Raw genomic sequence first — 24970 nt, 5'->3', positions numbered from 1 at the left:
ATTATATTCAGTGGTATTTCATCTACAGAAAGTAATCTTTGAAATATTTGTTAATAAGTTCATCTTCTGAGGGTACATCGGACATAAGTCCTTGACCTGAGAAATGAGACGAATGACTGCATGAGCCTGAACTGGGTAATTAGTCTTGATGCTCAGACATAAAGCTGATACATTAAGCAGGTTCCCCCAATCCTGGCAGAATACACTTCCATGACTTTTCCAAAACTTTTCCATATCCATAAGAAAAATTTCCAAAACCCAGAAGTTTGTAAGACTGAAGTAGATAGAACAGTATTTGTATAAGGAAAAAATACAAAATAAAATCTAAAATCTAGTACCTGAAATCTTGGGTCTAAATATTGTAGTTAGGTCCAAGTTAACTATTGACTTGGACTCGTACATTTCCGTTAGCACGTTGCGGAACGAAGCGGGGAAGAAAAATTAACAAGGCTAGTTTCCAAAACTTTTTCTCTCTATCCAAGAATTCCAAAACTTATTCAGGGCCTGGAAATTTTTTTTCAAAATTCCAAAACTTTTCCAGGTTTTCCATGACTGCGGGTAGCCTGATTAACAGAAATCAAGCTAATAAATTAACTACAATCTGAGAAAAGACAATTTCAGGACTTCCCAAGCCAAACATTTAATTTTACCTTTGGATGCTGATACTTTTGATAATTATGGAATGACTTGCCTTTTATTTTGGAGTTTTAAGGATTGTGTTAAACTCCTTAATTAATCAAGGTGAGCAAATAATATTAAAGTATATATGACTAAGCAAAATAAATTTAAGTTAAACGTACCAATAGCATGTGCGGTTTGTAGAAAGGAGCCACAAAATGTTGGGATATTCTGCAAAGCAGAACCACAAAATGGGAAAAACATGATCTGATAAAACAGAGTGAAAGCTGCTTTAACTCACAAAGTCTACTTTGGCTGTATAAAATAATGTTTTAAATATCAAAACTTTGCTTTTAATCGGGAAAACTGCATTGTTCAAGAAAAATCTATGCAGAGTAATCAATCATTGGCTGCTGTTTTATGATTAACCTGACTAGCAATTCTAGCTTACACTACGGCAGTTACAGTCATACGCATCACCTTTTACCATTTACCACACAGCTTCTGTTTTAACAGTCAGTATAAGAGAACCTTTGACCTGTAAATTATCGCCAGTGGTTCCTTCGAAGAGTACGGCGTAAAAAAGCGTCCTCCGCAAACACTTCTGTTGTCTTTTGGCTCCATTTAGTTGTGTTGTGGCTACTTGCAGCGCGTTTTAAAAGTTGCATGTTTTCTGTATTTGCAGCGTGTTTTAGAAGTTGCTTGTGTTTTCTGTATTTGCAGCGTATTTTAGAAGTTGCATGTGTTTTTTGTATTTGCAGCGCGTTTTTAACTTTCAAATGTAATGCATTTTAGAAGTTGCATGTTTTCTGTATTTGCAGCGTGTTTTAGAAGTTGCTTGTGTTTTCTGTATTTGCAGCGCATTTTAGAAGTTGCATGTGTTTTTTGTATTTGCAGCTCCAAATGGCCAAATGGCCAGGCAGTGCAAAAGGGATGGGGCTAAAGGTATGAACGCTAGAAAAAATGCTAGCTAGTAATAAACAGCAGAATTTGTAATAAACAAGCAAAATGTTTACACACAATCTGGGTCCCAGCATTCACTTCACCTGAAACCTAATCAATAATGAAGACAATGGGCCAGCCAGTACTAAAGGGATGAAACTTTATCAAAAGACATGAACCTTGTGAAATAACAAAATTTAAAAAACAAAAAAAGAATTACAGAACTTTAGAGAACACACAATTGTGGGTAAAACGGGAACACAGAACACAAGTATGGTTACATAAAAGTGATGAGATAACTGCTGGTAAAACAGGAAAAGAGGAACACACGGGAACACAGAACACAAACAAGTGCGGCAAACAACTACACTATACACTATAAATAATAAAGAACTAAACTATTTACAGTTATATTTACAGTTTATATTTAGCATTTTTTACAGACAATGTCATAATGCTCCTTGCACACTTGTGCCCCACACTTGCAACACTGCGCGTTCGCTTTACGGTCAGTAGAATAATGGCACAGGCTGCACCCTCTTCCTTTTGCATTTCTCTTCCGGGGGAGGTGGGACTGCACTGGGTTGGGATTGGGTGGACTGGACGTCTGAGGGGTGGGCCTGGCTGATCTGGGCGTCCCTGATTGCTCTCACCGTTGCAGCAGCATGAGACCCTCGAGGAAGATGCATTTGTTGCGGAACAGTGGGACCGATTAGGGCTTCGCCCAGCTCCTGCAGGAACAGCCTGCGTCTCTGTTTCAGTCGTGCCTTCCATCCGGGATTGAGCTCCTTCCACACGATGTAGCCATCGTGCGCCGAAATGTCCAGAATGTTATAAAATAATGCAAGGGGCCAGCGAGCGGTTTCCCTTTTGCATGAATAATTGGAAATTAGCTGATCCATGGTGTCAACCCCCCCCCCCCCCTCTTAGTTTTGTTATAATCAATTATGATTTCCAGCTTTCTGTCTTGCCGTTGGGTGATGTTTGGCTTATTGTGGAACGTGCTCATTAGAAGCATGTTTTTGTTGTTTTTGGGGATGTAAGTCACGAGTGTCATATTTTGGGAAAATGCAAATTTGGAGGAGCGTAGCCGCCTGCCCCTAGTTGTTAGCAGAGCAGGCGGCAGCTCTGGACGATTTCGGCGCACAGTGCCTACCATCGTAAGGTGACGCTGGAGGAGCTCCTGTCCCAGACTGAAGGAGGTAAAGAAATTATCTAAAGTAATGTTGTGCCCCCTCAGCCCCTCAGACAGTTCCAGCACCACATTTTTCGCCACGTCGACTTCCCGTGCCTCCTCCGGAGGCTTCCCCATGTACAGCTTCACCCGCCAGCAGTAGCTTGTCCTGGCGTCGCACAGCACCCAGAGTTTCAGTCCGTACCTCCCGGGCTTGCCAGGCATATATTGCCTGAAGGAGCAGCGTCCTGCAAGAACGCATCTAGGGAATACCAATTTGATGTCATATGAAGCAATCGGATACAACGTATACATTTTTAGTAACCCATTACAATCTAATTCCTAAGTAATTTAGTAACTACTCGGGTACAAATCATGAACAAGGTAACTGGTCAAAATAAATGATACATTACGATTCATTGCTAATGAACATGAGATCTATATTTGAACTAAAAACTTGTAACAATGTATATAACTGTAGAGCAGTAATAACGCATTTTACGTACCTTTGAATGGTACCTGGCGCTCGTCCATTGTCAAGTCGTGGCCGAGATTATACATGACAGGGAGATTTGCTGACCACGGGTCCCAGATGTCTCTGATGGGTGCAAGCCTGTCCATCGTCCGTCTTGCTTGCCGTGATCTTTTGTCGTCAAATCTGAGGGCCGATGTCAGCTGCCCGAACCGCACCCTGTTCATGACCGCTGGGAAGATTGGTCTCCCAACGTTCAAGTCCCAAAGGCTAGCGATTGACTCTCCTTTTCATTTGAAGACGCCTGCGAGAATGCAGACGCCGAGGAAGGCATCAAATTCTATGGAGGTCAGTTCCACCCAGCTGCTGGAAAACTGCTTTCTCCCTTCTAGGTTTGTCATAGTGACAATGATTCTTTCTACTCGTCTTGGCATGAATGCCTTGAAGGCAGAAAGAATGTCCCCTGCACAGCCTCGTTGGCCTGGAGGTGTCCTCAGGATATGTCGTGCTGGCAGTCTGCCTCCTGCACGATCTTCTGCTCTGCTTGTCCAGGAAATGTCGCTATTGCGGGACGCAAAGATCTCGTCCTGGACGCACACCTCATGTGTTATACTGCTGGGCTGTGTACTGTCCTCCTCCGAGCTGCTGGTTTCAAGACCCGTAACAAAATCGACGACCTCCTGAGCACTGTATCCTGCCATGTCCAAGTAAGCCTCTCCTCAGGGTTCGCTCCAGCATAAACACGCTTCTTTGTTTTTCAAACGGCTTGGCAACAAGGTAGGACCAATTACAGTGACGATCACCCCCCCGCCTCCCTTGGAGGCCTCCCCGTACACAGTAATTTATGGCAGTAATTACTCTGGGTGCCTGCCTGTCTGGGTGGTCGGGTCGGCTTTGTCTCATCTTTTGTTAGTGACCAAATGGTGAGATAGCAGCAGGTACTAAAAATAGCTTCACAGCAAGGAAGGACCAGGCACAGTTACTGAGCAGAAAGACGGCAAAAGGCAACCAAAGACATAATAGCATGCTCTATTTTCTTTTAATAAACAGTGTTTTATAAGTCAGCATAATTTATACAACAAATTCCGCATTTCGCATGAAAAATTACAGTTCAGGGTGTTTTCGAGGCTTTGGAACAAACAATTGCCCAAATGTCGGGAAAGCCCATTGAGATGAATGGGAAGCGGGGGGCATAAGGCACTTTGAGGGGCTTGCGCAGTTAGAGCGTTGCCACTTGAATATGTTTGCTCTAAAGAGATCCAAATTCATAAAAAAGCACAAGTCATTACATTTTAAATATTTACAATTTTTTTACATTGCCTGAAAAAAAAAATTGTAATTACCGCTAGGTGTCGCACTGACTTTCCATGGCCATCCAGTGGTCAAAAAAATGCATTACATTACACATAATGGATGACATTTTGCAGTGAAGACAACAATGTTTGTATTCGCAAATTAAAAAAAATATATATTAATAAAACTATTAAAATTGTGTTCTCAGGACTCAGATTGTCTACGAGTTGCACAGATATTTGAGTTGAACATAAGGGTTCTAGCAATATCAGCTACACAGATACACAGCCACGGTCAGAAGCCACAAGTAAATCATTCATTACTTTGACTAGAGCAGTTTCTGTGCTATGGTTTGGTCTAAAGCCAGACTGATATAATTCATTGGTATTATTTTTTTGTAGGAAAGAGGACAACTGACGAACTACAACCTTTTCCATGATCTTTGAAATGAAGGGAAGATTTGAGATGGGTCTATAGTTTCCTAAAACACAAGGTTCAAGATTTGGTTTCTTTAGGACGTGTCTAATGACAGCCATTTTAAAAGGTTTTGGAACATATCCAAGCCTAAGAGAAGAATTTAACACATTTAACAGGGTGGTGCCAATCTGTGGTGCAATTTCCTCGAAGAATTTTGTAGGAATTGAGTCTACAAGGCTACAGATAACAGCTTCAGGTCTGATCTCAAGTCTTTGGTTCTGTGAACAATTTATGATGTCAACACTAAACAACTATTTACATACAATGAACAGTCAACTGAGAGCAGACATGTGCAAAGAGCAGTGATTTCTGCATGTGAAAAGCTAAAGTTACAGAGTGTAAGGGCTTGTGCTATGCATGTGGACATACTGCATATAAAGCATGAATCTTTGCGCTCTATAGCTTCTCTGCCCCTGCACGTCATCTTTTCAAACATGGCTCTTGCTCCATGTGTGTTTGAGAGAGAGACAACAGATTCTTCTCTGTTCATAAAAATATAAACAGCCAAATTTTGAACAAACTTACCTGGCTCAGTTTGTCCAGGATGGGCCTCAGCTTGGTCCCCATGACACCTCCCTTGGCCTTCATCAGGGCAGTAAGTTTTGGTGTGTAGTGCTCAAGTTTAAAGATGAAACTCTGCTCCAGGGAAACTGTTGTTATTCTTCTAAATTCCTCCTTGACCTGAATTGACAAAAGATTCAAAAGTACAAAATTAAGAACCAGGTCAAATACACACCCATCACTTTCTCTCTCACACACACTCACTCTCTCACTCTCACACACACTCACTCGCTCTCACACACACTCACTCAATCTCACACACACACATTAGGAACCAGGCCAAATAGTCTGATGTGAAGTAAAGGAAGGGTAAATTCTGCATAAAGGTGCACATATGATGCTCAAAAGAGTAATTTGGTCTACAGTTGTAACTGGGAAACAAGTACATTTCCAGTATATATTATATAACGGTAGTTCATAATATCCATCCATCCATTTTCCAAACCACTTATCCTACTGGGTCGCGGGGGGTCCGGAGCCTATCCCGGAAGCAATGGGCACGAGGCAGGGAACAACCCAGGATGGGGGGCCAGCCCATCGCAGGGCACACTCACACACCATTCACGCACACATGCAAGCAATTTTAGCAACTCCAATTAGCATGTTTTTGGACTATGGGGGGAAACCGGAGTTCCCGGAAGAAACCCCACATCGACATGGGAAGAACATGCAAACTCCACACACATGTGACCCAGGCGGAGACTCGAACCTGGGTCCCAGAGGTGTAAGGCAACAGTGCTAACCACTGTACCACCATGCCACCCCTAGTTCATAATATATCATTCTAAAATTGTAACTGGCCTACACAACTTTAAGGATTTAAAAATGTATTTACCTCAGCTTCACAAAAAAAGCAGGCCATCTCTCTTTGCAGTCATCGGCTCCTGGACTATCACTCACAACCTCAAGCCTTCGATAGGAGAATGTTTGGCCATTTTTTGCTGAATCACCCTACGGTTGTTCTTCTTTACCTCGTTAAGAAGCTCCTGTCTCTCCATTTCCAGTGTGTCATTAGTTTCACCACTTGGATGTGGTGGAAGATCGTTAACCCTGCAAAAGTTGAATATAAATTAGTACTGTAGTCACAATCTTTAAAAACACAATGAACAGTTTCATACTTTTTCAGATAAGCTCCAAGATGTTCAAAATATTATGCCTGTGTGAAAACTACACGAATTACATACATGACATGAAAAGGAAACAATCTGCCCTGTCTGTTCAGTCTGTGTATGATCTCTAGACAAATGGGTGCATAGTGCACCCCAACTTTTAAATGAACAAGGACAGTCTGTGTACAAACAGGGTAGTGCCCTCCCTGACCAGCATGTAAATGTTCCAATGTATAATGCCTTAATAGCTCTAAACACTTTGATGTCCTAAAATTGCAGTTTTTGTATGGCCATATCATTTTAATATGAGGCCTACTGCTTTTCCCTGATGACACGTGCCTAGAAACTTGTCCTCCCTAGACCTCAACTGTCCTGTCCAATGAGTAGGGCTACCATGTAAATGAAAAACAATTTGTGATATTAAAACCACAAAACATTTAACCACAATTATATGCTATGTTATGCAGTTAAGAATAAGGAAACACATAAGCGATACAATATTCTGCAAATCTACATATAGATTCATACGTACCTAAATGAAGCTAATGTTGAACGTTGGACAAATCAAATTACACACCACTGGCTTATCCTGCAGCCTATCCTGGCTTGACACAATAACAACCCGCTGCTGTGCTGTTCTGGTTCCTGTTGATAAAACCATATGCTTTATTTTAATAACATTTATTTAAAAAAAAAACACTTATTGAGTAATAAAAGTGACTGATTTGACTTGCATTAGGGGCTTTCCATTTGGTTGACTGCTCAATTAAGTTAAATGTAATATCAAAAGCAGCAAAATAAAGTAAATACTGAGTAGAAAATTGTATTCTGTAAATAGTTGTGCTTTAGGTGGCATATTAGGTTAGCAAAAATAATTTTACTTAGACATTTCATTTAAACCCATCAATAGCTGTTTTATACTGCTGTAGGAACATGGTGGACTTTGTGTAACAGGACTCGCTCGTTATGAGGATATGAAAGGCTCATTCTAAACTTAAAAAAGACACACGGTTCTTAATTCCAGGTTATTGTACAGTACGGTATATTCTAATTATGAAATTTAGATTTGTTTTCTGATAAATCCCCTTAAATCCCACACGCTGGATATTTAAAGAAAATTATTTTCATGACGCCATTCATAACGGCAGGATGGACTGCACTGTTATCTTTACAGTACGACGTGGTTTTAAAACGTTGACTTTATGCATAGGTTATGTCCAACTGTTAGACCTACTCGCTGCACCGATTGGTTTTAACAAAAGCATGAACGGCCGCACTGTGTTTAATAGTCGGCATACACCAGCCTAGCAATTACAGTATGTTTAGCAGCACATATTAAAATCATCACGAGCTAAATTACCGGACTATCAAAATGCACACGGGCACAATTATTATTCTAAAATAAACAGTAATAACTTAAGCAGGGGACAGTCCAGGCACGCTGCTTCTTCCAACAGATTCGAACACCAAACTTCAGATTTGTGATAAAAACGCGGGTATCTAAAACGCATACTGCGTATGAATCCACGCATGCGTATTTGGATGTCAAAAGTGCGCATATGCCAATTCAAATGCGGTATTAATTTTTAAATTACAATTTACTTAGTATTTCTGTGTTTATTTACAGTGACAATTAAATAATTAAACAGTACGAAAAAATATATAGTAAAGCTTATTATTTGCATACAGTTCACTTACTAAGTGAATAAAATGTGTAAATATTCAAAATTTTACTTCAGAAATTCTAGTTCCCACTGAATCTTAATTTTACAATGTAGAAGTTCTTTTTTTCAGTGTGTGTTATCCTAGCCAAATAGGAATTTAGGATTGGTTTTGTTCATGTCTATTAATCTGGAGCGATGCACAGATCTCACAGTCACTAGTGCTTGTCTGTATTTAGAGAGGCTCTCTTTCCAGGCAGATTTGAAAACTTCTAGTTTAGTTGAGCCTCATTTGCGCTCTAGCTTGCATGAAGCCTGTTTAAGTTACGCGTATGATCTGAGCACCAGGGGGCAGGTTTCTTATCTCTATGCTTTATCTTCTTAAGTGGAGCTACAAGATCTAGGTGCTGCGAAGCGATTTCTCCATGTGCACAGTTACCCGTTCAAGTTCATTTTCACACGGGGCTTCAGATGTAAGGCTGAAGGACTGTGGAAGTTGTTCCATAAATGTTGTTGTAGTTAGTGCGGTAATAGAACGTCTGATTCTATACTTTGGAGTGGTGGTCAACAGGAGGCTATACTGGATTTCAAATGTGAACAAGTAATGATCTGAAAGCAGAGGATTCTGAGGTATAATAGATATGTGATCCACCAGGACACCATGGCTAAGAATCAAATCCAGGGTGTGGTTACAGGCATGAGTAGGCCGACTACATTCTGACAAACACCTACAGAGTCTAGGATGGCAGAAAACGTTGTTGTTAAAGGATCACTATCTTTCTCCATATGAATGTTAAAATCACCCACAATAACGGCTTTATCAGTACTGACCACCAGGTTTGTTAAAAAATCAGCAAACAGAACTAGAAAGAGATGAGCCAGCAAGGCTAAGAACAAGAGTTTCAAATGTACTGAAACTCAAACCGCATTTCTCAGACACTCCTAAGTTGGACTGAAAAATTTCAGCAACCCCACCACCTTTGCGATTTGGTCGAGGGTTATGCTTATAACTGTATTCCACTGGAGTAGATTCATTTAGTGCAATGAATTCATCCGGTTTAAGCCAGGTCTCAGTAAGGCATTGGGCACCAAGACTAAAATCAGTAATTATTTCATTTATTAATAGTGCTTTAGGAGTCAGTTGCCATGCCTAGCTCGTACGATCCTCGTGTGTGCCACGCCCCCTGATTATCCACGTGTGCTTCCCCCTTGTACCCAGCTGTGTCCGATTATTTTCGCCCAGTCCTGTCTATTTCAGTCCGTGTCTTGCCTTAGTTCCTAGTCTGTCATTGATGTTTGTCGATGTTCTGTTCTGCTCGTAGCCTAATTCCCCGAATAAACCCCGTTTACCCCGACTTACGGCTACCTGCTTCCTCCTTGCCTGTCTGCCTGTCTGTGCGATCACCCGTTTACCCAGCGATCGTGACACCAGTGATCTTATATTCAGAAGTTCAAGTTTAAGTTTAAATATTGCATCACAACTGTTTTCTAGTAATGGATTCATTGTGATTTTTATTACGTTATTATGGCACACTCTACGGTGGAATAGTCTTCCATGATTAAAGACACAGGTAACAGACACCAATAAAATGAACCCTAGGTGACGACTCTAAGCGACTAGCAGGCGGTCGGTTATGCCGGGTTGCCTGACGCCTGGACTTGGCTCTGGCTAGTCAGCGATTTGCCTGGAGACTATGAGCTATGCTTTTGGACAGGAGATCGGCACCAGCCCGCGACGGGTGAATACCGTCCTGCTTCAAAAGCCCAGGCCTACCCCAGAACATCCGCCAGTTGTCTGTATAACACACCATTCTGACAGCCAGCGATGTAGTGACGATAATCTGCTGTACATTTCATCGCCACGCCTAGCAGGGATGGGGCCAGAGTGCGTTACACATCTTCTTCGGAAGGCTTAATGCCTCAATCGGACATCATTAGTGCCGACGTGGATAACAATCTGAGAGTATTTACTTTTACTTTTTGCCAGCACTTTTAACTTTGCCGAGATGTCAGTCACTCTGGCACCTGGGAGACAACTTACAATGGTCGCTGGAGTCGCGTTTCTTAGAATAGAATCACCAATTACTAGAGCACTTTCAACAGGTGTCTCAGCGGGAGTTTCACTGAGTGGGGAGAACCTGTTGGAAACGCGAATAGGCGAATGGCACCGGTGTGAGTTCGGTTTGGATTTACGGCTATACCGCCGGGTCGTCACCCACTCGCCTTGCAGCGAAGGCTCTGCTGCCGGAGCGGGGGAGACTGACCAGTTATCGCAGACATATCCGGAGCCGCTATCACCGAGTCGATAAAACTCTCATTCTCCTGAATGTTATGTAACGTCCGGATACGTCCCTCTAACACTACAATCTTCTCCGTCAGCCTAGCGACTAACTGACACTTCTCACATGTACAGTATAAGTCCCGCTAATGACTGGAGAAGAATAGCTAAACATATTGCACTCGGAACACAGAACAGGAGACATTGTACTTTGTACTTACAGTAAATATGAAAACTGAGGCTCTAAGGCTTGAAGCACCTTCTTGATTGAACGGAGACGGATCAGGGAGAATAGGCAGATGGAGACGGGGGTGTCTCGGGGACATACGCCGCCAGGCAGAGCCTCCCGGTAAGGGCACTCACCGATTAAAAGAACTAAAGATAAGAGAGCTGTTTGTGCAGTGTCCAGTGGGCCCAGTGTGTGTGTGATGTGAGAGAAATCCCTAAAGGAAGGGTCACGTGTGGATGTTCCCTCAGAGATAAGCGCCTTAAAGAAGGGGACTGTTTACCCTGAGGGCTTGGGATACTGCTTCGAGGCGTAGAGGCTTTGAAGGTTTAATAGTGATTTAAAGGTATTGCCCTGAGAGAGGGCCAGTGTTTGTGCTGCAGGTTCTTGGATTAGCGCCAGTCGGAGACATCGCCCTAAGAGGGGGGGGTCTCCCTGTTCTGATAAAGTAAAGGTTGGGTTGCCCTAAGGGAGGGGCCCGTGTGTTTCAAGTTGTGGGGGAAAAGTGCTGTTATGTCATGATGCAAAGATATTGTTAAGTTGCAAATGAATTGTTTTAAGCAAAGGTTATGTTGTGTTGCAATTAAAAATATTGGTAAAGTAATAAGGCCAGAGAGAGCCTAAGCATTAGAAGTTGTGGGGATTTTAAAGGTCTGTTGGATTATTCTGGTTTTGTTATGCAGAAGTGGGGAAAATGGTCATATATGCAATTTTGGGTTGAACCAGAGGAAAAGCACATAGATTTTTGACGGATAAGTTGAGTGTTAAGGTGCATAAAGCAGAAATAAGTACCCCAGAGGTAAAAACACTAAAATTAAAAAGGGATCAATCTAGCAGGGGAACTGGATAGAGCATTTGTGCATTTTTAGAGAAAATCATTTATAGTAGTGGAAGTGCAGGTAGGTGAATTTAGAATTTTGACAAATCTTAAAATAATGTTTTTGAAAAAAATGTGATTAGAAGATTCTATGGACTATAGAGACTAAGTTTAGAGATAAAGGTTATTAAAGCATATCTTTGTGAGAGAACAACAGGTCATAGACAAGGGGTTTTGTGACTTTCCATGGAATTAGGGAGTTTAACAGAGAAAGTGTGAGGAGGCTCGTGTGCACGGTGGACAGACAAACGTAAATCAGGCTGATAAAAAAGAGAGAAGGGAAGTTTTTGAGGATCTAGCACAAGGGAAGCTTTGGTATATGTGCCCGTAGATAATTGAGTGCAACGTTAGGAGTAAGTAGAAAATAATTTAGAGTCAGTGACACTTTAAGGTGAAGTAGGTTCAGTCAGGGAGAGAATTCTTATTAAGGAAAAGAAAGGAAAACAATAGAACACGGGTTGGCTGTGAGGAAATTTGCTAATTTTTATACCAGACAGGAAAACAGCCCAAGTGACAGTAGAGTGGAGGAAAACAGTAAAATGAAGGGCCCAGTAAAGGCAGCAGACACACCAGTACAGCAGCTGGGGAGGGAGCACCCCCTGCTTAAAACAAAGATAGAAAAGATGTCTAAAAAGTGGGAGAATAGAACAAAGGCCCTGGTAACTAAGTGGCCTAAAGGGGGCACATGGGATGTAGCAGTGTGTGGGGAGATGGAGACTCTGATAAAGTATCATAAGGCTAATAAGAACACAGAAAGGCGTAAAAAGAAAAGGCGTAAGGAACTGGAGGTTCTGAGGTTGTTTAAAGTAAAGGGAGAGACCTGGAGAAGGGACCAGAAAGCAATGAGAAAGGCATTAAGTGAGAAAGAAGAGATGAGGCAGGAAGAAATATGGCCACCGTCTTATCAAAGTCAGTGCCCGTTAGTGGAAGCCCCACCTCCTTCATACAAGGGTCAGTTTCCAGTAATAGAGGGGAAGGTAGAATTCAAAGGTGAGGTGACACAGAAGGATGAAGCAGGCAGGGAGCAGAAAGGAACAGCAAGTTGTTTAGATGGATACAGGGAAGTGAGTGCATTGCTGCGGCAGGCTGTGGAGGAAGGACTGCGAGGGAGTGAGCTAATAACAGAAGGCCAGGCATGTGGATCTGAGGAAAAGGGAAGTGCTAAAAAGGTGGGGTACGGAGTAAGTGGTAGTGATGCAGAAGGGCTGATGCACCTGCTGGACACCCCTAACCCTCCATCTAAAGGATGGAGTCAGTTTCAGGAGAAGGAGACAGAAACAGAAAGTGAGGAAGGAGTAGAGGATAGAGTAGTGAGAAGCAGGAGGGCTGTAAGGCCCCCCACCAGGTACACTCCGATGCTTCGGTTAATGGTGAAAGGAGCACAGACACAGTATGTGCCGTGGGCTGGACAGGATCTGGAGGGCCTGCTTCTCAGACTCCCAGTTCTGGCAGAAGGGGCCGGAAAGTGGATAAAAGCATTAGAGGAGGAAACTCTGGGTCGGCTCCTGGCGATAGGTGACATAAAGGTGGTTATGGCTCGCGCTTTGGGGGTGGATGCAATGGAGAGACTGCTGGGAAGCAGTGGCCTGGCAGCGGCGACAGGGACTCCTGTGAATGATGCATGTCCCTAACCTCTGGCACCAGCTGCGATTAATGTTTCCTCCACGGCTGAGTGTGGTTGAAATGAAGGTGGAGCCCATAAAGGAGGGGAGAGCCCAGCTGCCTATCTGCAAGCTCAAGAAAAACGGTGGCGCACTGAGACAGAGCAGGACCTGCAGAATCCGGCATTCAGAGGTCTGTACCGGAGGGCACTGCAGGACGCGCTCCCTAACACTAGAATTCCTGGAAAAATGAGGCTCTTCTCACAAGGAGCCCCCCTCCTTACTCCCCTCACAAGCTGCCCGCCCCCTCTCCAGCACCATTAACACCTTTGGTTTTGCAAATGAATCACAGTCACTCAGCTGAAGTCATCCCCCAGCCTGAAGTCACTTCTTCAACTCAGGTCTGCACTAAAGAGTTTATCTAGTGATGTGTTGTAAGGATTCACATGCTTTGATACATAATAATTTGAAATACAGTGGAACCCCCAAATCTACTACGGTAACCATGGTGTCAATTACACAAATATATTTTGATATAGCAAATACATATATTTTGATGTATGTTCTTTGTCTACAACTATATGTGTAAATGTATGATGAAATAACATGTCATACATGTGCACGCATGTGCACTTCTGATGTAAACACTTCATGTGCCACATGGGAAAAAGTTGCATCATTGATTCATGAGTACAAGCTGCAGGAATATTGACAAAGAACGTGTAAATTTCAAGTATCAGATGGTATAAAGATAAAGAGCATGTGTGTGTATGATAGAGAGAGAGAGTCCGTGTCATTCAAGTGGAAAAACACATTTATTATACAAAATAAGCACATACACTAAAGATACAAAACCTTTTCTATCCACTAACAGTCGTCACACACCCAAGGACCCTCCTTCCTACACTTGCGACAGGTGTACCTGTCACACTGCACACATCTCTCTGTACTGTGTGTAGGATCACACATGCACATATCACAAAGCTTAAATTCCAGGTGGCCTGAGACAAGGCCTACCCTGGTACGAGAAGGCACACATTGACCTAGGCCCCAAAGGGGGGTTTGTGACCCCACACACACACACACACACAGATAACAAGGGAGGCCAGCACTCCAACTTTTATTGCTCAAAGTTTTAACGACCTACAGATAGCAGAGTGGATCCCCAGGGACAGGGGCCCCTCGACTTGGCACACAACCCCATCACCCGACATCCTGCCTTACATACCACTCACCCAGCACCCCACAGAAAGTTTCTGTTAAGTTTGGTTTTGTATACCCTGTGTAGTATGATGCTTATGTCTCAATATGCAAGTCATGTTTGTGTGTGTGTCCTTAGACAGTCTTAGTCTTGTGTGCCACCCTTATAACCATGTTCACAGAGTATCAATTATTTTACCCCTCACACCTAAACACTTGTATAAATTTGAATAAATAGATAGGTATAGCTACCACTGCATATATGTTATACCAGAATAATCTTGGAAATTGAATAGTCTAACCAGGGATCTTAGTGTGCCCTAACTTTTGAAGATTCTTTTCCTTTGTCTGACAAACCTTCCCCCCCCCCCTTTTGCTTTGCCACATTCCTCGGCAGCCCTTATCTGATCTTTGTATTCTACCATGCCTATCCAAGGGTAAGATGTGCTGATGACAAGAGAATGTCATATAATGTCTGCATAAAGGGTATACATCTGTTGAGGTGTAACCTATACTGTATACCATATATACCCCATACTGGTGTGAGTAATAGAACATTACTTATATTATGCTATTATGTTATCATTAATTAATCATCACAGATGGTATTTGGTGTGAACCGCTAGGCTGGTACGGCATGTTTGGTATCAAACCGAAGGAAAATCACTCCAGTTTCCAAATCTGTGGTTACCACAAAAGTGGACATATCAAAAGTTACACCAGCCTAATGAAAATCACCATTACCAGAGAAGTCAGTCTGGTCATAAATCCCAAAAAGACTGATACCGACCCCCTTCCGAAGCCCGTCAAATGGATGGTCAGCCATTGGTCCAGGACTCGAATTCCTGGTCACTCCTAATCACGAACCTTATGCTATAAAACCTGGCACCTCAGAACAAAGCAGCGGAGAAAAGGAGAGAGAAAGGTGTAGAACATCAGCGGAGCGGAGGAGAGCGGAGGAGAGGAAACAAAGACCATCAGCCCAGGAGAAGAGAAGCCCACAAGCAGCCCTCCTGAAGCCTATCAGTGAAGACCCAACTGGACAAAGAACTGAAACTCAGCCCAAGCTTCACCAGGAGAGAGAATCAGAGGGGCTCCACTCCAACAACCGCTGCAAACACCGCGCCTCCCTGAGAGCCATCACCCATCAGCTCATCAGCCACTGCAACCAACTGCAAAGACCTCCCCCTTTCCTGCATCCAAGTAAACCAACTTCCTTTCATTTCTAATAACATAAACTGTCCTATTCACCTGCTATATTCCTTTAGGTTCATATTTCCACAAACTGCTTGCTGTGCAGAACAGTTTTCCCCTTTTTAGGTTACTCCTTTAAAATCTGGTTATTGCATTTTCATGATTACATCGTTTGTGTCTATTCCGTTATTTCATGTTTATTGTTTGTTAGGTGTAATGTCTGTCTTATGTTAGTTGTAGGAATAAATGCATGTCTTTTACACAACTTCAGCCTCCGTCATTGAGTGCTCACAATAGTCCCTGCCTCTGTGCGATCTGGCTACTACGCTCTGAAACCTCTAAACTCGCCTGAAATATCGCGAGACTCTCTCTCATCGGCCGTGAGGGGAGCTTCGCTACCGATCGTTTACTTTACCTGGTGACGCAGCTCGCTGGACGAGCCTACTAACCCAGGTTATTAAGCGATACTGGTAACTAGTGAATCCCATTTAAGTCTCACATTAACAGATATCAGGGATTCGCAATTGAGTTTGGAGGAGCCGACCATTTGGCATAACAATTGGTTAATAATCAGCATTAAATAATAATTAATTAAAAGTTAATTAATTTAAAAACATATTGGTGGAGATATAAAAATTTACCTGAGCTAATAATTCCTACATGTGGTTCCTATTACAGTGAAGGAGCACCTGACACTGAGTCCTCTTTCCAGTGGCAAGCTGAGGAACAGAAGCTTGTCTAAGCTGTGTCTTCATTTCTTTTTCAATCTCTTTTTCTTGCATAAATCGACGCCAAAGTTCCTCTGCAAGGTGGGCCATGAACACTCATCTTTTCTCTGTGGATCCTGTACATGCCTTGTACAGAATGTGGGCGTTCATCGCTGCCAGGTCAAGGATGTTGTAGAACACGACAACTGGCCACCGGCGTGTTCCTGCACGCACCGTGTACGCACGCACCTTCTGGTCCATGATCATAATCCCACGCACAAATGCACACACGTCCGGAGTAATTTACAGTCTTTTGTGCGCTGATAACTGCGCGATCTTTTTCGCAAGTAGCGACGTCAGTGTTTACATTCAAAGCGCATTGTGCTCTCTCATAACAAATGGACATAGTAATCAGCAGTCTTTTGTGTGCTTGGACTTCTTACGGGGATTACGGTCTTTGCACATTGCAAGTTGCAGGTTTTTCTTCATTACCTATAAAAATGCTTTGTCTGTCGGTACATTTATAATGCCAATATCATGCCAGGGTAATTTTAATGACATACATTAATTAATTTGTCATTTAGCCCTGATCGAACTTTAAAACTGAAAATCAGATTAACACCGATTGCTACAGGCAGTAAGCAAATGCATGTATTTATTCTATCAAATACTTTCGGGAAACTGAAATTGCCGAATCAAGAGAAATGGGGATTGAACTGTGTTTCAAATTAGGATATATTAACGCATGTATTTTACGATTCCTCAGACCACACTGTTAGGAAACGTTTCTGTGCAGACCCGAAGCTGAAACCGTGAAACTCCGCTTTCATTTGCAAAACAATAGGTGTTGATTGGCGCTGATGAGGGGGCGGGCAGCTTGTGTGGGGAGTGAGGGGGGGGGGGTCCACCCGAGGTGCGTCCGAGAAATTTCGTTGACTTCAGGGATCGTAGTGAAGCCAGTGAGAAGCAGGCTAAGGCAAGTTGTGGGACTTATTACTATGCCTGAGGAGCAGTACCGTGAGCAGCTGATTCACGCTATTGACTTGTACAGAGAGGAGGAGGACTCTGCTAAAGAGCGTGAGAGGGAGCTGACAAAGAAACTGAATCAGATGCAGCTGGAGGAGCTGACCGCTAAAAAGAAAAAAGTCCAGGCACCAGTGGTCTCTCCGGACCCCAGCCCCCGGGGGCAGCCTGTGGACAGCCGACAGTCTCCTGTCGCTGGGGCCCCTCAGAACACTAATTGGCCTTCGGTCCCTGATTGGAATAGAGAGAATAGATATGATAGGTGGGGGGGTGATCAGAGAGCACCTGGTTTCCCACAAATTAGACAATCCCAGTCTATGGGAAGACTGGGGAACAGGCCACTTCAGCTGGTGTGCTGGAACTGTAACCAGCCCGGACACACCTCTAGAGTCTGCCCAAATCCACCCTTTCAGGGGGTGAGCCCAAGACGCCCTACGGGCCCGGTTAACCCAGGAGGCTCTGTAGGTCCAATGCCAAATAGAGGCAGGGGTGGCAATCTGCAGTTGCAGAATAACAGACCACAGGGTCCGATCAACCCGTGGGCCCAGGGACGTTTATTCTAGGGGTGCCCAGAGAATCCTAAAGGGGGACCTCAGATGCCAATGTTGAGTAAGGGGTCTGAGGCTGAGCCGATGCTGCAGGTTCAAATAAATGGCAAAGTAATTCCAATGATGATAGACACTGGAGCCACCTACACTTGTGTAGGACTAAAAGACGCCAGTCATATCCCCCGGTCCGCTGAGAAGATCAGGACCATAGGATTCTCGGGACAAGTGCAGCATATTTGTAAATCTGCTCCAGTGGAGATTAAGATAGGGGACAAAAATGTAAATATGCCCATACTAATATCAGAGCACACCCCAGTGAATTTGTTAGGCAGAGATGCTTTGTGTCAGCTGCAGATAGACATAAAATGTACAGAGGGGGGTGTAGAGGTTCTCAGTGGACAGTACAGCCTTATGCGATGAAATTTGTTGTTCCATAGAGGGCAGTATAGTTTATATGGGATTGAAGATGTTACTGGAAAAATTTGGGAAATTTTAGAACAGTGGGGTCCATTTATACAGGAACAATATAGCAATAGGTTAAATTGGACACAGGACAAACATATTTGTTTGCTGCGATGGGGAAAATTCAGTGATCCTGAAGTAAAGGGTGAGTGGGATCAGCTGATAGAGTCTCTGCCCGGCCGGGAGAAAGAAAGGATGTGCATGATAACAGACGGGATAATATTAGGCCCTGAGGGAGTAGCCATTCCGATACGGAAAACAGGAATAGTGCGAGAATGGTACAATATACCAGACACGGAGCCCCACATAGTGGTGGCTTTTAATCGGTCCATGCTGGATCTGGGAGAAATGAGGCAGCGAGTAAAGCAGGTGGTTTGGGTGCCGACGGTGCGTGAAGGCATGCAGGCAGCGGCAGGAGAGAAGATGTTAAAGATTCAGTGGAGTGCAAAGGTTGTAGGTGATTTGAATAGGCCATAAGGTGAACCTAGAAAAAGTGGCTAGAAATCACTTTTCGTTCCCACGTCTGGGCACTACTTTTTTAATGAATTTCTGGATAGACAACAGTCTTATGGCTTCTATGTTAAAAGTTCTCCACAAAAAATACTGCAGTTTTTTGTCAGGATGCAAAAATGTGTATAATTAGGAATTTACAAAAAACGAAAATCTCATGCTGCTAGTTTGGCCTGTAACTTTATTAATACGCATTTAATCAAAACAAAATATATGTCAAATCCACATTTATACATGTAGCTACATATCTGAGACAAGTATTGGTGCATTAATCAACTCAATTTTGAAGGAAGACCACGAAATAATGCAATTTTTTTTTATAACGCACTTCAACTTCACCGATTGGCACCAAATAAAACTGAAGAACAAAGTGAAACTTAAACATTTTTGTTATGTTTTATTCATTAAAATGTTCAGTAGGCACTTAGGAATCACACAAAATTAAAGATAAAAACAGTTTTTGGTCCAAGTTGGCTAAAATGACTTGAAATGCTGGACTGCTGCACTAATTTTTCAATAACGACAAATATTAAACATTTTACAGCAGCTTCATTACAGCTCAAATCCAAGTAACCTGTGACACAGATCACCTTTACTCATCACTACTATCCTTATCACTATCATCAGAACCATCTTCACATGTAGCTCTTTCCTCTGTTTCCTGGAAAACATTTGTACAATTGAGACAGCGGCATAAATCTGTACAGGACAGATTTGCAGACATACAGGAGCATCTTCCAGTCTCACATTTGCCTTACTTGCAACTGCACTGGACAACCTGCAACACACTATCAGGGGCTGGATTTCTAGTCATCCACGTCACTGTTAACTCCCCATCCTCGAGGTGCCATCCATTGCCAACAGGTGAAGGGGCACACATTTTACCTTTCAGGGAATGTCTCATTATGACTGCTTGGTAGTTTGCCCTTTTGCAGTGTTGGTACAAAGCATCACTTGTCGGAGGCATGGATCGTTCCGGCAAAGCTGATGATGCCATGCAGAATGCTTTGTATCGTGCATCGTTCAGACTTTTAGCACATGATTGGCCATATAGGTGACAGACATATTTGCAAAGCACTTCAAAGGTAGACTGGTCCAAATTAAAACTGCTACCCAGATTTCTAAATGTCAAGTCAAGTATTCCTCTTTCTCACAAGCAACAGAAAATGACTTTTTTTTCCCTTTGCCATAAAAGGCACTTGTAGAGTCACAGCCTGAGAAGGTATGGATCCCAATAAGTGCCAAACATACACTGTTGCCGAGAGCTGATGACACCTTACATAAGTCAATGATCCTTGTTTTGTTGCCAACCCTAGTGAAAAAATACAATCTGCATGGTAAATCTGGCTGCAGACTTAATGCAATCACTGCCACATCAGTATCAGGGCTCTTGATGACTACAGTTTGGTGTTCCTGTGCAGCATGTTTTGCATGAAAAAACAACCTGGTGTCACATTCCTTATGATCACATTTCAGATTTTCAACATCACTGACAGTTTGTAAATCCTCTGTTACAGCCATGCAGTGGCCACATTACATAGAGGAATTCTGCCAGTGCTTCTTTGTTTGTCCCATCCGACAGAAACTTCTTCCATTGTGTTGTGTCTTTTGATCCCGTCCATAAATTTTTACCTGTTGTGTGCCACCAACAGCTCTGCGTGATCATTCTACATTTTTAATACTAATTTCTGGATACTTGTCTATCACAAAATCTATCCGTGTACAGTTGTGCTTGAGAGCAAGCTTGACTAAGTACTGTAGAATAGTGTCAGCAAGCTCCCCGAAGGTACTTGGTATGGACTGAATGGCTTGAATGACTGCCATGCCATCAAAAAGTATAGCTCCATTTACTGGTACTCTGTCAACTAAACAGTCTCCACCTTTGGTTTCCAGAACATCCATGAGAGCTGATTTGTTTGTTTTTGCAAGAGAACCATCAGCACTTGATAAAGCATATGACACAGTTCCCAAGGAGTAGGAGAGAATTTCCCTCAAGTCTATCTTTCTTCTTTGACCTATGACGAGCAGTCTGGGGAAAAGCTTCTTGTCTGCACGTAGAATTACTTCCTTGCCTGCTGCAGATTTCTTCTTTGTCTTGGCTTGATCACTGAATGTCTTTAGTTTTAGTTTTTTGATGGGGGCAAATACGTCAGCTGATGGTGATAGCAGTCTTTGGTCCATAAATTCCTGAACAGCATTTTCCCCCTTTTCTGAAGCTGTGAGCAAATCCATCATAATTTCTTCAGCTGCAACTATTCCAGAGCTAAGACACACAATGCCATCTTGGTGTGAGTCAAAAGGATTCAGCATGGAATCTAGTAGACTTTGTCAAGAACCTGGTGAACTGTCTGTAACAGGACTTGTGATATCGTACTTCCAGAGACACACAGTCTTTGTCTTTAATATGCACAAGAATGCTAGTGTCTTCCTTCATCTCAGCTGCTTTGAGCAACTGGCCTGTAATAAATATGTATTTAAAAAAAACATAACAGTTCTCACTGTTCATGCATATGTGTATGCAAAAACTGACTGCACTATAAACATTATAATGTACATGTAATGTAAATATTGATGTATTTGAAAGTTAGTTATGGTTCTCAGTATATGACATATAACTTTAAGTTCAAACGTGTGCTTTATACCTGCCGACAGCGTCTCCGCTTGTGAAAGATTGTCCTTCTGGCGTTTGCCTGCCACAGTGATGTACTTGTCCGTTTTCTTGCAAATTATGCACAAAGCAGGAAGTACAGGACCCAAACAAGCTATCGGCAGTCCGGTACTGGACCTAAGTTTTTTTGTTGGGCAATACGTTGACGAAATACTATTTCCCGATGACACAGACTGGTCTGTGTTATGATCATCACCAGCTTCAGGGCACCGTGAAACTCGTTTCTCGGCCGCATCCAAGCGCTTTTTGTCAATAAAACGCCGGTAGCAAGTGGAGTGAAACCCTGCGTCTTCGGGCACACGGTCAAACTCGATTTCTAGACAATGTTTGTATGTTTCTGCTATTTTCTGACTCTCACCCTGTAAGTCAAGCCACCGTTTGATGCAGTTTCTAAATGTATCCCACCGTGTGCGTGTAAAATCCTTCGCTTCTTCTTTTTTTATGCACGTGAGATGCATATAGCATTGTTTATAAACCCTTTTACTGACTTTTGGTGGAGGTCTGACAATAATTTCATCCTCTTCGCTACTCGATAGTGACGACAAGGGCGCCGCCATCTTAGACCATGTTTACATGTCGTTCCGACGTTATGCCATCTCATTGGTCTAGCGGCAAGCACGTGACGCGAAGCCGCATCTCTCACCTTTAAAAAATACGCGAGGATGGGACTATTGCCAACTTTATACACTTGTAAAAAAATAACTGCTGGATTACACATGGAGAACTTTTATTTTTTCATTCTATACCAATTGATCCTTTTATTGGAATAAAAAGAATGTAGTGCCCCATATATGGGAACGGAATGAAACGAAAAGCTGCTTCACCTTACGGCCTACTGGAGTTCCCCGTGTTTTCTTGTCCCTAAGCCTGATGGAACATCCTGGTTTTGCACGGATTACCGAAAAGTAAAAGCGGTTACCAAGCCGGATGCCTTTCCACGCATAGAAGATTGTGTAGATCATATCGGGTCTGCCAAATATGTGACAAAGTTAGATTTATTAAAAGGTTATTGGCAGGTTCCTCTCACCCCTCGAGCTTCCGAAATTTCCGCTTTTGTGACCCCTGATGTGTTCCTTCAGTACACTGTTATGCCCTTTGGGTTACGTAATGCCCTGGCCACTTTTCAGCGGCTCATGCAGAAAGTGCTGGGTGATGTCCCATGTTATTAGGTGTATTTAGATGACGTTGTCATTTAATCTGATTCATGGGATGGGAACATCATATGGAGTCCCTAGAATTAGTTTTTACTCATTTACAGGATGCTTCGTTAGTTTTAAATTTGGAAAAATGTGATTTTGGACAGGGTACTGTGAGTTACTTGGGTAAACTAGTGGGACATGGTGTGGTTAGGCCACTGGATGCCAAATTCCAGGCTATCTGGTCATTCCCCATCCCGCAAACACCACGTGAATTGAAGAGGTTCTTGGGGATGGCTGGATATTATCGATGTTTCTGTCATAATTTCGCTGATGTTGTGATCCCACTGACTCAGTTACTTCGAAAAGATGTACCGTTTGTCTGGTCCCCACCCTGTCAAACCGCATTTGATTCAATAAAAATGTTACTTAGTAGCTCACCTGTCTTAGCTGCTCCCGATTTTTCTCGTCTGTTTAAATTAGAAGTGGATGTTAGCGGTTTAGTTGCCGGTGCTGTTCTCCTCCAAGACGACGTTCATGGTTTGGACCATCCTGTGTGTTATTTTTCAAAAAAATTTGTGAAACACCAGCTAGCATATAGCACAATTGAAAAGGAGGCCCTAGCTCTTCTTATGGCCTTACAACATTTTGAGGTTTATGTGGGAGATTGTGCTAATCCGGTGATTGTATACACTCACCATAATCCTTCAGTTTTCCTGTCCTGTATGTGTAACACGAACCAGCGCCATGCGGTGGGTGCTGATTGTACAGGCTTTCAATTTGGAAATTGGGCATAAGAAAGGTGCCAGCAATCTAGTAGCCGACGCCCTTTCGAGATCCTAACTCCTTTGATTATTTGACATGGTCTGTTTGTTTTCTTTTGTTTATTATGTGAGTGATTTGGAGTCTGTGTATGTTAGTGGACCCCATGGGTTCACTCTTGTGTGGGGGGGTGTTATGTGCCTTAAGAGTTTTTGATATGTCTACAGGACACCTCAGTCTTCTGCCCCAAGCTCCACTCGCTAATTGCAGCTTCAACCCGCCTTCCAGCTTCCGGCCACGCCCCTTCCGCCCTCTGACCTCTGATCCTGGCCCTGTGTTCCAGTCGAGGATAAAGCCTGCTGAACACATCCAGCTCGAGCTCTGCTCATTGTCGGCTTGTTGATTGGTTTGATTGCGTTTTGATTGCTCGTGTATGACCGATTTTTGGTTTCTTGGTTTTTGACTTTCGCTTTGCCCTTTCTGTACCTTTGCCGTTGGTTTGATTGTCTTCTGGTTTTGATCTCTCGCTGTCCTCCTGACTACTCTCTGTGCCTCGCCCCTTTGGATACTGTGTTTCGGTTTTTGTGTCTCCTGTATGTTCGTGTCTGTTAGGTGCATAGGGAGTGACTGCTGTTTTGTTTATGCATTCGTGTGGTTCACAGTTGTTTTGGTGAGCGAGTCAGATTTAATTTGTCATTTTGTTTTCCTGTTTTCATTTCGTTTAGAATTAGCTTAGTTTGGGACGTGTTCGTTACTGCTGTTTTGTTTATTGTTTTGGCCGTGTCACTCCTGAAGTCTGTTGTACCTACTGTTTGTAAAAGTGTTGTGAATAAATAGAAAAAAATACAAAAAAAGATCCCTTTGTTTCCCGTGTTCCCTTTTCCCATCCTCTGGTTGTCTCGTTTTCCCCTCTCCTTTCCCTTTACCTTTCTGTTGGTCCTCAACCCTAGACTGAGGATCGTAACAGTGCCATTAGATATCATGGTCATGTGGGGACCATACAAACTAATCTGAGTATGATTTTGAGTTGCTGCAATGAAATTTCAGCAAAATGGACTAGCCTGCCACATCATTTTTCACTTTATTTTTTTATCAACTTAATTTTTGGGGTGTCTTTGAATTCAGCCCTCTGTAGGTTGATAATTTCATTTCCATCAAACGATGTGGCATCCTTTCCTTCCTAACACATTACCCAGTCTACATCAGTACAGATATCCAGCATAATTTTTTTCACCACTGATATCTGATGTGTTTTCAAAGTGTTTCTTTAGTTTTTCGGAGCAGTGTATATTCACAGTATAAGATATATGAACTTTAATTATTTTTATCTTTTTAATAAAAGACTTATAATAAAAGAATTATTTAATTTAGCAATGTATTTATTTCATGCTCATTTGTCTTTCTTTTCGGATGGTGGCTTTTTGTGTGGTTGAGTAAGCTGCTTAGATTGTACTTTGTGTTGTAGTTGATG

At 42.7% G+C, this 24970-nt stretch overlaps 1 protein-coding gene and 1 long non-coding RNA gene across 2 annotated transcripts in view; one reads left to right on the top strand and one right to left on the bottom strand.

The window, feature by feature from the left end:
* Positions 1-24970, top strand: part of LOC125721467 (NACHT, LRR and PYD domains-containing protein 12-like) — a 247462-nt gene that overhangs the window by 176292 nt on the left and 46200 nt on the right. The gene's annotated exons all lie outside the window — the stretch shown is intronic.
* LOC125721514 (uncharacterized) lies at positions 1707-3903 on the bottom strand. Its single transcript, XR_007385790.1, has 2 exons — positions 3241-3903; positions 1707-2996 (listed from the first exon to the last, which is right to left on the bottom strand). It is a non-coding gene; the product is annotated as an uncharacterized LOC125721514 (long non-coding RNA).

The sequence above is a fragment of the Brienomyrus brachyistius genome, unplaced genomic scaffold (assembly GCF_023856365.1).
Source record: "Brienomyrus brachyistius isolate T26 unplaced genomic scaffold, BBRACH_0.4 scaffold33, whole genome shotgun sequence".
NCBI classification, from domain to species: domain Eukaryota; kingdom Metazoa; phylum Chordata; class Actinopteri; order Osteoglossiformes; family Mormyridae; genus Brienomyrus; species Brienomyrus brachyistius.
This window is presented reverse-complemented; position numbering and strand designations above follow the sequence as displayed.